This window comes from Eurosta solidaginis, chromosome 2 (genome assembly GCF_040869045.1).
Source record: "Eurosta solidaginis isolate ZX-2024a chromosome 2, ASM4086904v1, whole genome shotgun sequence".
Classification (NCBI taxonomy): Eukaryota; Metazoa; Arthropoda; class Insecta; order Diptera; family Tephritidae; genus Eurosta; species Eurosta solidaginis.
Window position 1 is genome coordinate 233,744,868 of NC_090320.1, and position 14,292 is coordinate 233,759,159.

The 14,292-nt window shown below is 33.0% G+C and overlaps 1 protein-coding gene across 3 annotated transcripts in view; it reads right to left on the bottom strand.

Annotated features, from left to right (window-relative positions):
• Window positions 1–14,292, bottom strand: part of Traf4 (TNF receptor associated factor 4) — a 220,433-nt gene that overhangs the window by 13,833 nt on the left and 192,308 nt on the right. The gene's annotated exons all lie outside the window — the stretch shown is intronic.

Sequence of the window (14,292 nt, forward strand, 5' to 3'; positions counted from 1 at the left end):
AACTTATTTGAGTTTTTTTTCTGTTTTTTTTTTCATTTTTTTTTAGCATCCAATATATTTTGCCAACTGTATACATAGAATACATCTAACAATTTTGTGGGTTTTTAAAAGTAATTCATAATTAATAAAACTTAATAAGCTTGGTGAGCATGGATGGATTGCACTCAGTAGTGCATCCATTTTTTTTTAAGAATTCATTAATACAACTTAATAAACTTCACGGGCATGAATTCATCAGTGTTGAAGATCCGTGATTGACTTTCTTTTCGACCAACTATTGCTCACATGGCTAGAATGAATGGGTTGGGGTGAGTTAGAAGCCACGTGTTGTATGAAATATCATACTTTTTGATTTCTTCACCTATAGTTGGAACCTTTAGATCCCGGTGTAGCTGGTTGTTAGTCACATAATAGGGTGCGTTTACAATCATGCTAAGGGTTTTCGAATGGAATCTTTGGAGAATTTCTATGTTTGAGTTTGCTGCAGTTCCCCACAGTTGTATTCCATATGTCCAAATGGGTTTTATGATGGCTGAGTAAAGCAGGACTTTGTTATCAACTGATAATTGTAAATTTCGGTTCATAAGCCAATACAGATTTCTTAGTTTGATACCAAGGGCTTTTCTTTTGTTGAATATGTGGGTCCTCCAAGTTAATTTTCTGTCGAGGTGCATACCTAGGTACTTTGTTTCGTCGCTTTGTGGTATATGTGATCCGCCCTATGAAAAGGTGGCTTATGACTCAAAAAAGAAATTTCGAGAAACAGCTGTTAAAGATAAACAATGCATTTCTTCAGTACGTTTGTGCTCTTCTTTTTTTTTGAGTCATAAGCCATCTTTTCATAGGCCGGGTCACATATTAATATCGTTGAGTTTAACGGGTGGGCAAGTGTTGCGTCTGGTAGTAAACGTCATTTGAACGGATTTTGATTCATTGGATTTAATCCTCCATTCTTTCAGCCAAATGGGTAATTTTATTTAAACTTCCTTGGAGCTTGAGTGAAGCCACGCTAGGGTTAGGGTCCACGGCCAGCACCGCAGTATCATCGGCAAACGTCCCTAAAGTGACTCCTTCTGCTATTGGGAGGTCACACGTGTAAAGTAGATAAAGTATTGGGCCCATTACACTGCTTTGTGGGACGCCTGCTAAGCACTCATAAAGGGTCTGCTCTACACCTTGTTTAACAAAGAAATAACGATCTTTTAGATATGATTGTATAAATAAGAAATGTTTTATAGGGAGGGTGTACTTTACTTTATAGAGAAGTCCGTCATGCCATACGCGCTCAAAAGCTTGTCGGATGTCTAGAAAAGCAGCTGTGCAGTATTTTTTCTTCTCAAAAGCGTCGTATATTTGCTCGGTGAGTCAATTGTTCCGTGACCTCTTCTGAAGCCAAACTGGTGATTGGCTATAATTTTGTGCTTTTCTATTATGGGCAAGAGTATTTTAAGGAAGAGAACTTCCATGATTTTTGAGACGATAGGCAGCAGAATAATAGGTCTGTAAGATGCAACTGTATCAGCTGGCTTTCCGGGTTTCAGAATCATTTTCATCTCATTGAGAGTTGGCTACTTTTTCATATCAGATGGCGCCAGTCGCTCGATCTGTCGTTCTCCATAAAAATACGTACAATCTACTCATAATTCATAAGATTGAGTAAAACGCATCTATATGAAAAACTGCCTATGTGACTGGGCTTTAAAGGATTGTGAATTATAAAAAACCACACAAAAAAAAAAGTATGTAATAAAAGTACAAAAAATTAACATAATGCTGTCATCGAAAGTTCGCTTTTTAAATCTCATTCATAGATATAAACGTTTTTAGTTAAATAAAACGATCTTAAGGCGAATCCCGCCAAATTCAGTTGCTTTTCGTTCACCACCTTCTTCAAAGAAAAAATTTTCGACCAAATGTCACTTTTTTATTTCTTCTTTTCACTGCCACAGATTACGTACTATTTACTGTAGTTCTTGCTGCCATTGCCATGTCGCGAACTATTGTCGGCATTATTTGTCGCCAACGAGTGACAAACATTTCCGTTTGCCTTTTTTAATTGACCCTATCTTTGGTTGGCGCAGCATAGCTCAAACCTTGAGGGGCACATTGAGTGGCCTTTAAAGCGCAGTTCCTTGAGCAAAAGGCAGCTAGTATTGGAGGAAAAAAGAGGCATGCAATGTTTTGATAAATTGCGTCGCCACATCACAACATACTAGTAAAAGGACAAGTGCAGCAGCTTAGATGGGATAGTCGAGTACACAGACAGCATCACATTTGCTAAGAAAATAAAAAGAGGTTGTGATGGAAAGAAACTACGAACGAACAATGGTTGAAGGTAGTGAATATATGTACTGCATAATGATATGGCATGTCCAAAACATCAATGATTGTTAAGATTTCTTTTGAATACATTATTGAAATTTCATTAGAAACGAACTTCCGGCTTTTAAGTACCTCCTTTTTTTATTTTCGATATTTGAAGAAAAAACTTCTATGAAATTTGTAACTGAAACTATGCAAACGAATCTTAAAAACGTTTTCGAAAAAATTCGAACTTTCGAAAATTTCGAACTTTGGTGTTCTCTGCACTTTTCTGAGTGTGTAGTTTTTATTAGGTCTACAAAGTATAAGTTATAGGGCTCTTGAAATTTGCACATAGTTTTCACAACTAGTTTCCGAGTTTGTTTTTAGATTTTCCTTCATCCAACGTGTGAGCAATTTTTTTTTACATGGAAGAAAATTTACAACACCCTTCGGAAAAAAGTTGGTACAAATCAACGCGGGTTTTAGAAGTCCTGTAACTGCTACTTTGTTAGACTAAAATTGATTGAGCATACTCAAAAAAAATTCACAGCACTTTAAATAAAGAGTTCGAAATTTTCGTAAAATTTCTTCAAGTTTCGAGATTGGTTCGCACAGCTTTTTCATATCTAAAATAATTCAGAGCACTCCAAATAAAAAGTGCGAAGTTTTCGTAAAACTTTTTCGGATTTTCGAGTTTTTTAGAAAACGTTTTTGAGACGGGTTTGCAGTATTTCCATACTCAAAACAAATCCAAAAAAAGTTCGAAATTTTTGAGACGGGTTTGCAGTTTTCCCATACTCAAAACAATTCCAAAAAAAAGTTCGAAATTTTCATAAAACTTTTTCGGATTTTCGAATTTTTTAGAAAACGATTTTGAGTTTGCTTTTTATAGTTTTTCCATACGTATCGAAAACCATTTTCACTCAATAATATGAATAAATATGAAACTGTCCAACTATTAATAAAAATTATTATAAATTATGGATATAATGTGTATGCATTGTAGAGGTTTAAGAAGGCTTAAAAAATTAGATTTCGATCACGGATCGTAAAACACGATACGACCCCAGAGCACTCGAAATTAAAAGTTTGAAATTTTTCTAGAATTTTATCGAGTTTCGAACTTTTTCCAAATTATTTTTGAGATTGGTACGCATAGTTTTCCATAATCGAAAATTCAAAGAACTGCAAATAAAAACTTCGAGACTTTCGTAAAACTTTCTTGATCTTCAAATTTTTCGAAATTATTTTTGAGATTGGTTCGCACAGTTTTTCCATGCTCAAAATAATTCAGAAAACTCCAAATAAAAAGTTCGAAATTTTCGTCAAATTTGCTTAAGTTTCCAATTTTTTTGAAAACCTTTTTTATAATGGTTTCCACAGTTCTTTCATACTCAAAATAATACAAAGAACTCTAAATAAAAAGTGCGAATTTTTGTTTAAATTTTTCGAGTTTCGAACTGTTTTTCCATAATCAAAAAATTTAGAGAACTGCTAAAAAGGTCCAGATTTTGTTTGGTTTGCTCAGTTTTTCCATACTCAAAATAATTCAGAGAAATCTAAATAAAAAATTCGAAATTTTCGTAAAAATTTCTTGAGTTTCGAATATTTCGAAAACGTTTGTGAGATTGGTTCGCAAAGTTTTTCCGTACTAAAAATAATTCAACGTACTCAAAATAAAACGTTCGAAATTTACGTAAAGTTTTTTCAGGTTTCGAAATTGTTTGAAAACTTTTTTGAAATTGGTTCGCATAGCTTTTCCATAATCAAAAAATTTAGAGAACTGCAAATAAAAAGTTCGAGATTTTGTTTGCTAAGCGTAATCCGCCTTTCACAGCGAACGTCCGGGGTTCAAGTGCCGTTCGAAGTAACATCCAAATTTTATTTTTTTTGTATTATTCAAATTTAAATTAAATTTTTTAGAATATTTTTTTTTTCAGCATATCTTGGGGATGAAATTCATACTATTTTGGTTTTTATATAGAACAACACCATAAAGGACGGTTTCGATACCAAAATTTTTGTGTGTGATTGTTTCCTTGCTTAAAACATAGCACAACGACGAAATGGAGACCTTGTCAATTGGCTCATTACATTGTTTGTCAAAACTCAATCAAAAAAAAAAAAAAAATTTCTAAAAAAGTACTTTACTGTTTATGTTTCCCCAAGGGTTTAAACTATAGCTTTTTCAATACATAACTTTTACCATTTAGCAGCTGATTTCTTGGAGTCTGACACTGCTGACAAACAATTTTATTTGATTATTTAATTAACATAACTCAAACTTAGCTCTAACATCGAAATACCGGAAAATGTATTACTAACACGTGTGTTTATTTGTCCAAATACGTTCGTACTTCCCTAAACAGTTTAGATGACACTTCCGCTACGAAAAGAATAAAAAAAATATGACTGCATTATTAGAAAAACAAACATACAAACAACTCCGCCCATGCCAAGTTTTCCAACGGCAGTCATTTAATAATTTATTAACATAAATCTTTGTATCTGAAAAAAAACGACAAATTTGTTTGCCTACTTTATTAGTGTTATCTCTGTTCATAGGGGCAAGAACACACCGAACAACAACAACATCTTCAATACCGTGTCTTCGATACACGCGATTGCATTTAAATTACCTTAAAGGAATTTCAAATTTATGTTAATTTGTTGGCTGATCAAAATTGGTGTGCTGCTGTTTGCAGTTGTTGTGTTCAACGCATATCACACTGGGAAACAATAAAGTTCTTTGACTTTCGATTTCTAACACAATGTTCAAAAGTTGCTTGTCTATTGCGATAGAAATTTGTTTAATCTAAAACAAATTAAGCTTCCTTTGAGTATTTATGGTTGATTTTAATGCGCTTCTGATTAGAAACAAAATTGAAGTATTAACAGACAATCCTATTTTAAATGTGATTGCGTATGAGGGTTAAAATTTCCCGACACTTTGGATGGAGTAAAATAAAAAAAAAACCTCGGAAAAAATGTCAGGAATAAATGCGAATTTTACGAAGCGTATTATATATAACTCGTTAGACTAAAATTAAATATTCGAAATTTTCGTAAAACTTTTCGAATTTTGAATTTTTTCAAAAACGTTTTAGAGTTTGGTTTGCGCAGTTTTCCAAGCCACAAAAATACAAAGAACTCCAAATATGAAGTTCAATATTTTCATAGGAATTCTCTAGTTTCGAATTTTTTCGAAAACGTTTTGAAATTAGTTTGCACAGGTTTTTCATAAGCAGAAAAATATTAGGAGAACTACAAAGTGAAATTTTCGATTTTTTTTGGATTTTCGAACTTTTTTCAAAAACGTTTTCGAGTTTGGTTTGCAGTATTTCATTATTCACAAAATTCAGCGAATTATAAATAAAATGTTAAAATATCGGCAAATGTTTTATTGGATTTCTTAATCTTTTTGAAAATGTTTTTCAAATTGGTTCGCAGAGTTTCGCCATACTTATAATAATTAGGAGCTCTCTAAACAAAAATTTTGAAAATTTCGTAAAATTTTTTCGCGTTTCGATTCAACATAATAAAAAATCAATTAATCTGTACGAAATTTTCGTAAAATTTTCGAATTTTTTCAAAAACGTTTTTGAGTTTGAAATTTATTTAATGGTTTGGGGAAAAATTTAAACAACGTGACATCAGGACGGACAAGGCGACAGCTGTTTCGATTATACCTTGTAAATCTCTTCAAAGCCTTTTCTGCCGGGAGTGGGATTTGAACCCGCACTCCTACGATGGTTGAAGTGTTACAAACGCATTCAGCCACGTCATGCCTTAGTTGTTGTAAACCTTACCCCAATTGCGTTTGGTTTGCACAGTTTTCCGTGCCAAAAAAATTCAAAGTACTCCAAATATGAAGTTCTATATTTTCGTAGGAATTCTCGAGTTTTTTAAAAAATTTTTTGGATTTTCGAACTTTTTTCAAAAACGTTTTCGAGTTTGGGTTGCAGTTTTTCCATATTCACAAAATTCAGCGAATTATAAATAAAATGTTCGAAATTTCGGTAAATTTTTTATTGCATTTTCCAATTTTTTTGAAAATGTTTTTGAAATTGGTTCGCAGAGTTTCGCCATACTTATATTAATTCGGAGCGCTCTAAATAAAAATTTTGAAATTTCCGTAAAATTTGTTCGTGTTTCGATTCAATATAATAAAAAACCAATTAATCTGTACGTATCAAAGAAATATTCAATTTTCAAGCAACCCGTTGGAATCCCGTTTTTATATAGTCTTGTTTTACGGCATATAAGCTAAGGTCCAATAGTAAAAAAATTTCTTCAAAATTTCCCCGAAATCAGAGATATAAAAATTTTGAGTGGTACACTTGGAATATTTTACCCCATCTTATATTATGTGGAAATATTTTGTACTCAAAATAAATTTTGACCAGATAACTTGTTAACCATTCTGATGTAAATACAATTTTTTTCACAAATTTTACATTTCTTTAGTTTGGCTTTGTGTGGTAATCGTTTGTTAAAAAAAACATTAACGTTTCCAGTTTTTTCATTGTTGTTTGTGTTTTTTTTAATGAAATTTTAGTTAAAACGTAAAATTTTTAAATTTACATAGTTTTAAGGCTATCAGATTTGCGAAGAAAGAAAACTCAATTAAAAATTATTTAAAAATTAAAGTACAAAGTACAAAGTATATAACAAAATAGTTAACAATATAGTGGGCAAAATAGATTCGAATATTCGGTATTTTACGAATACAGATAATTTCATTTGAGTAACGAATTATTTTGTTTGTGATTCGAATATCGAAAAATACGGTTTTTTCAGTAAACATACAAAATAATGTTTTGTGCAAAACAATTATCTATAAAAAATTGATTCAGAACAATTTATTTATAATTAATTTATTTTGAATAATTTTATTAAGATAAGTTTTCATTCGAATAAATATCTAAACAAAAGACATATTAATAAACTTAGTTCAACTTAGACAAAAATTTCAGTTTTTTCTTTCTTTGCTCAGCCTTTCTTCATTTCCCACTCCCTTTCATTCTTGTTTCCACTCAATTTTCCCCATGTCGACGTTCCCACTTTTATAAATATTTAGCAAGCTTTGAATTCTTTTTTATTCTTCCTCCTAATCCCTAGTAGGGTTTTTGATAACCGACTGTTCGAACAATCGATTAGTGCATTAACTGAATTTCTTCGATAAAATAATCGATTATCACTAATCGACTAGTTATTTGCATTCGATTAGCAATATATTTGACTTTTTGAATAGTTTGTTTTCTAACTTTTAATGAATTCGGCGGTTAGTAAATACATTGTGTTGGGATAACAACACCTGGTAGTGAATTCGCCTTGTAACAGTTAGTCGATTGCCTTCTATGTTGAAATCGAATAATAGCTAGTCGATTTTCAATCAATGCAAAAGTTTGCTACTCACTTAATCGACTAGTCGATAAGCCGGATAATCGATTGCAAACCAGAGCTCTAGTAAATAGGATGCGCAACTCCAAATGAGAAGTTGCCGATAATGAGCAACAAATCGCTTTGTACGTAAAAAAGTTAACATTTGGTTTTGCCTTACTTTCACATACAGCAGCGAGCAAAAAATAGCAGTGGCAATTTTTTTTTTTTTTCAAATTTCGTCAATTAATTTTTTATTTTTTGTTTTAGTTATTTTAAGCAACAATTATGTATATTTTGTAGCTAACACTATACAAACCGAAAAATTCGAAAATTCGAGAAACTTTTTCGGAAATTTCGAACTTTTTATTTGAAGTGCTCTGAATTTTTTGAGTTTTTGAGTTTTGTAGTCCAATCAATTTTAGTGCAAGTTATAGGTCTCTCAAAGTTCACATTGATTAAAAAAAATTTGTTTATTTCGAAGACCATATAGATTTTCCTACACACAGAGTCTGACACTGTTTTTGCTACGGAAGATAATCTGAAACATTCTTTGGAAAAAAATTGTTAAAAATTCATGCAAATTTCGGGAGCCCTAAAACTTGCACTTTATTAGACTAAAATTCAAAAAAATTCACGGCACTCCAAATAAAAAGATTGAAATCTTCGTAAGAGCATTTTCAATAATGTTTTCGAGATTGGTTTTCATACTTTCAGTTACAAAAGTGCTAGAAGTTTTTTCTTAAAATATTGTAAACAAGAGCCGTACTTCCCACCTAAACTTCCACTTAAAACAATTGTCTTTAATGTCCTGTTGTGCCTTTGGATGAATGGATATTGTTTCCCAAAACAATTAAAAAAATATTCAAGTTTTTAACAAAATTGTAGCTTTGAAATTTTAGCTATTTTATATGGATCTACTATCTATGGAATAACTTTTTTTTTAAACTTTTGAGCTGAAAACTAGTTATTATTATTTTTTGTTCAGTTAGTTGTTTTTTCTAAAAGTTTAAACCTTAGTTGAAGAAAATTTGTTTATATTCTATTGACTGCATGATCACACATCAAATATGTATTAAAAATATTTTTGATTGTTTTTAAAAAATCCATTTTCCTGTCATATTATATATTCTACTCCTCGTTGCTCCGCATCTTCAAACCCCTTATACAAATACTTAACCACTTAAAATGTTGCACCCTTTATACGTACTTAATTTGACAGCATGGCGGCCACCGTGGTGTGATGGTAGCGTGCTCCGCCTACCACACCGTATGCCCTGGGTTCACACCCCGGGCAAAGCAACATCAAAATTTTAGAAATAAGGTTTTTCAATTAGAAGAAAATTTTTCTAAGCGGGGTCGCCCCTCGGCAGTGTTTGGCAAGCGCTCCGGGTGTATTTCTGCCATGAAAAGCTCTCAGTGAAAACTCATCTGCCTTGCAGATGCCGTTCGGAGTCGGCATAAAACATGTAGGTCCCGTCCGGCCGATTTGTAGGGAAAATAAATAGGAGCACGACGCAAATTGGAAGAGAAGCTCGGCCTTAGATCTCTTCGGAGGTTATCGCGCCTTACATTTATTTATTTTATTTTTTAATTTGACAGCTATTCTATTTTATTATTTGAAAATATAAATATACATACATTTGTACATTAATATTTATGCAGATAGTGAAAACATACAACAAAGCAATTAAAAAAAAAAAAACGTAAGCCTACATATTTAAGAATGTGCTACTGTGTTCGCGGCGTATGATTAGCCGCATGTGGGTACTTGTAACATATGCATGGACGGACATACAAACATAGAAGAGGCTATGCGTATCAGCGCTTCAAATTACTCTCTGGGGACCCATGCCGAGCTGATTGACTTGTGGCTGATTGCTTCTATAAATTTTTCTAGCTTTAATTCTTTGAGTGGGTAATTTTATGGATTGTTAGCTAAGAAATTTTAAGTTTATATGTCTGTCTGTATGTATGGAAATTTATATTTTTAGTAGGGTATGTGAACCCATTTCCAACGAAATTTTTTTTTTATTATTTTTAAATTTTAATGCATTTGTAGCTTTAGCTGTCGCTTCTTAATTCTTAAAATTTTTTTTATATAAAATTTTTTTCCTGTGTTTTGTTTGTCAGCAAACTTGCCACAAATTAATGTAAAAAATGTGTTCTTGAGTAGTCGGCATAGCAATAAAAAGCATAATAAAGTGCAGTCGAAAACTAACCACCCGTATTGAATTAAAATAGAACAAATCTGATTAATAAAGAAAAAAAAAAATTTTGAATGGAAGAAAGCAAGAATGATGATAGGAAAACTGCCGTATAATGTTGCTTTAAAATAATCATAGAAAAAAATAATAATAAAAAAAAAAAATACATTGGAAAAAGTATTGGCACAAGGACTTTTTGCAATTTTCTCCTGATTTTGCTTAAGAAAAATTGTTTTTGCAATTTTCTTTTATAAAAACATGTACAAATATGTAATAACTAAAACCAATATTAACTAAAGTTTAAGATCTTATGTAAAATACGTGAAAATTGGAATTCGAAAAACGAATCTTCAGTAAAATTTTCCCTAAGAATTTTTAGAATTTGTGTGGGTATGCAGCTTTGTAGCTCATTGAATTTTAGTCTAATCAGATGTTAATCTCACCCGCTCTCACACCAAAGTCTATTAAGCGTCAGTGTAGAGTAAATTGTGTGCTTTCTTTGCACCCAGCCCCCCTACCAGTCCCTTCTTGAGGAGAACTTAAACTTATGACACCTGTCAAACTCGTATAGTGAAACTCCTTTTCCCTATCACTCTCTATAATTTTCAACAGACTACTTTACTACTTTTTCTTTCATTTCTCCTTCTTACTTTATTTTTTTATATCCTTTCCCTTCTCATTATACTTCTCCCATCCACTCCCACTCCTACTCTTATTCCCATTCTTTCCCCCTGATTAGCTTCATATATAGAATCTCTATTCCAAATATTGGAGATAAAGCGAGTTTAAATTTTTGTTTCACTCCCACCCTCATTCCCAGAGATTGACTCTCCCACCTTAATGACCTCATACATGGAATCTATATACCAAACTTCAGATACCCACTTCAAATAATTTCTGAGATATACTGAATTTATACTTATTTTACTCCCCCTTCCACTCCCACTCGTAAAGTATACCGAGAACTATGAGAAGCGACGCCGTTGTGAAAAAAATCATTCTTTAACATTTTCTTCTTGGTGAATATCTTGATATCTTGTAGAATGATAATAACTATGATAACTCACGACAGCCCCAGCCTGAAGCAATTAGTCAGGAAGGATGTCCATTGAAGGGAAACAATATCTTTCGAGGTTATGGTTAAGTTATAGCGCTTTCACCAAAAATACTGTTCTTCTGTGAAATTTTGTAATATTTACTAAAACAGTACTATGGGGGAGTTGATTCTGTGTCGTTTTGACACATGCATAAGCGCTTTTAGGAGGAAAGTTTCTTTTGACCAAAGTTTGATTTTACAATTTCTTCGGTTCAGCAAATTGGGCTTGAAGAAAGCGACAAGTATTCCCGAGCCAGAATAGCACACAAGCGCCATTTAGGTACACATTTCTCCTGGAACCAATCGCTGATGTTTTGGTATGGCTAGTCGGTACTCTGTTTGAACCATTTGGTGCGGACAATGAATCGGCTGATATATTTCACAGAGCTACTGACTTAAGTTCCAGCAGTATATAAGTCACACAGGTAGTGTACGACTTTTTCTTTGATGTCCTCTTCACTGCAGCTCCTGTAAATGTTGTTAAAATGGATGCCCATTCTCTCAGCATGCAGGCGAAGCGGCCAGGGTCCCATGATTGTGGGACAGTGATAGCAAAGATTTCTTTCTCTGACACATTTAGTAGGTCATCTCTTATTTTACTTCCGTAAAAATTTTTATTTTTCTTTTGCACCAAAGCCCAAACTGCCTTCAATCAAGGTGTTTATTTTTGTAATTTTTTTACAGCAGCTCAATTATTCCTTCCATATCTACTAAAAAGTATGTCAGCAAGCAAAAGTTTTGTGTGTTTGGGTAGTTAGCCTTGTAAAAACAACATAAAATGTATGAGGTTTTGTTTTGGAAAATAAAAAATTGCATACAAAAGACTTAAGCAAAAAACTCGATGCATAGAGCGGCATAAATAGCAGAAATATTTCAAAAGTATGCAAACACTTTTTAAAATTTTTGAAATACTGCGTTAAGGATTTTTAATGAAAAATGCATTTCAGTTAAAAATTTCTAAAAAAAAAGATATTGAATGTCATTTTTACTCACTATAAGTAAATTTAACAGCAAGCAATGTGTTAACAAACCTTGCATTATATAATCGCTTCAATTTGTCTATACATTTTCGAATATGAACACCTTCATACCACAACTTCATAATATAATCTTAACATCGCCGTTTCTTTGCCTCAACAATCCTCTACTAATATTTCAACGGATGGTGAAATTCTCATTCACTGATTTACTTCCTTTGGCTTTGTGTCTTCTTTGCAATTTTTCGTTTTATTTACAACCTGTTTTCTTAAATTTTCTCACACTTTTAATTTGGCATCGTCAGCATAAACATTGGAATTGAGCAAGGCAATCGAGCAGAAAAAATTGCAGCATATTCTTGCTCGAGTGGATGTTAAACACGGCGCCGCTGTTAATCAAACCTGCTCCTGCCTAACCTGCGCTGTTAATGCTCTGGTAACTTTAGACTGCTGCATACTGACACTACGCTCTTTGTTATGCTTCGAAACTCGTAAGATATATTCATGTTGTTGTCAAGTTTCTGTGAAAGAGCAGGTGAACGTAGTTGTTGCAAACAGCTGTCATTTATTACCTGTATGTATAGCGCAAAGGAACAACAAAACGTTCAGGTAGTTTGTAATGGCACTGCATTTTTTTTTCATATAAACTCAGCTGTCTTTTGTTAACAGCACGAATAATTGAAATACAGTACACTCAAAAAGATGCAAACTGAAAATAATATTTTACGAGCCGGCACGGGTCCATCTTTCGCAACCAATATAAAAATCTCTTATCAAATATCAACAGAAATCAGCTGTTCTATCAATCAATTAAAACTTACAGCCTGCGCTGCCATCTGGCGTATGGTAGCAACTGCCGGTAATGCAGTGCAAATATTCACAATAGTGCCATAGTATAAATATATTTCTTTGTGTGCTCACAATCGTTTATTTTTAACAAATTATTTCAATAAAATATAGCTAAACAAAAGCAGTACGACCAAAATTGCCCAAAGATCGCTAATAGCCCGAATCTCCATCTTTACAACCAAAACTTTATTTATAGATTTGTATTCCAAATAAGATCGAAAAAGGGACCCGTGCATAAAAACAGCCATTAGAAATAATATATATGACGATATTTCGCGTAAGGCGCGCTTACCGACCTAGGGCGCTACGAAGTAAAGGCGCAACAAATGGTTTTTCATAACGCTTCTTTGAAAATTTAGGGAATATTGTGACACTAAATTTATGATTTCGATTCAGTTAACGTTAGAAAATAGCTTAAACAGGCCTCTTCGCCTGAAAATTCTGCGATTTTAAATTGCAGCCAAAATAATGATTTAGAGTTGTCAAATATTAATGTATCTGTAATTTTGCCACAGCGATTAGACATAGCGACAGCTTCGATGTAATTGCGTGTCTAACCGGGACGGTCTCGTTCCTAATCATGCTTACCAATTATGCAATCAAACATTCAATCACAGCTCTCATCAAAAGTAAAATAAGCTGCAATATCAATGGTCCTGTGATTTCTGCTGCGACTAACAGTAAATAGAAGCACCAAACCACAGACTCATTGATTCATACTTTTGATGGCACGAAAGCTGTCATAGTATTCGTGAATAAAGTTGCTGATAAGCATAATTGTTAACTGCGATTTAGAGCAAAATTTTATGCTATCACTGATCTGTCACTATTACTGAGAAAAATTGCTGCGATTCAGAGATCACAAATCACGTCGTGGGAATCGATTCTCACATTCGGTATTTTGTTACTAGAACAGCAAAGAACAAATCGTGCTATGTGGATTCCAAATCGGTTAGTAATTTTTTGTGAAAATCGGATCGTGTATTATCTAATTTAATGGTGATTTCTTTTCAACACGAAAATGTCGCCACTTTCAGGGGCAAACATTTTTAAGATTCTCACTTCGCCCTGTGAAATTGTAGCCACTTAAAATGTTCAGTGCCACCCTGCATGACTTGAAAAGAACAAAAATTGTAACCCTGCCACGTAATCAGTTGTTTCTTCGCGCCAAATAAACAAAAACTTTCGCAAATTATATTTCCAAATAGAATAAATTTCATTTTAGTATACTGTTTTTAGTATCCTGTGTTTATTTGTCAATGTGATTCATCAGCTGATTGACAGGGCTGTTCTCTGCACAGTCAATGGCAGCGAGGGCAAGTAGTGTTACATTTTTGGCCATTTTTAGGGATAGGTTGTTGAGAAAAGATAATGATGCCCTCTATTGAGGCTACACTGATTTTACAACAGACCACAACTTTTTGAAGAGTTAGTGTAGAAAAGAAATCACCATAAGTTTAGTATAATTTAGTTAAGT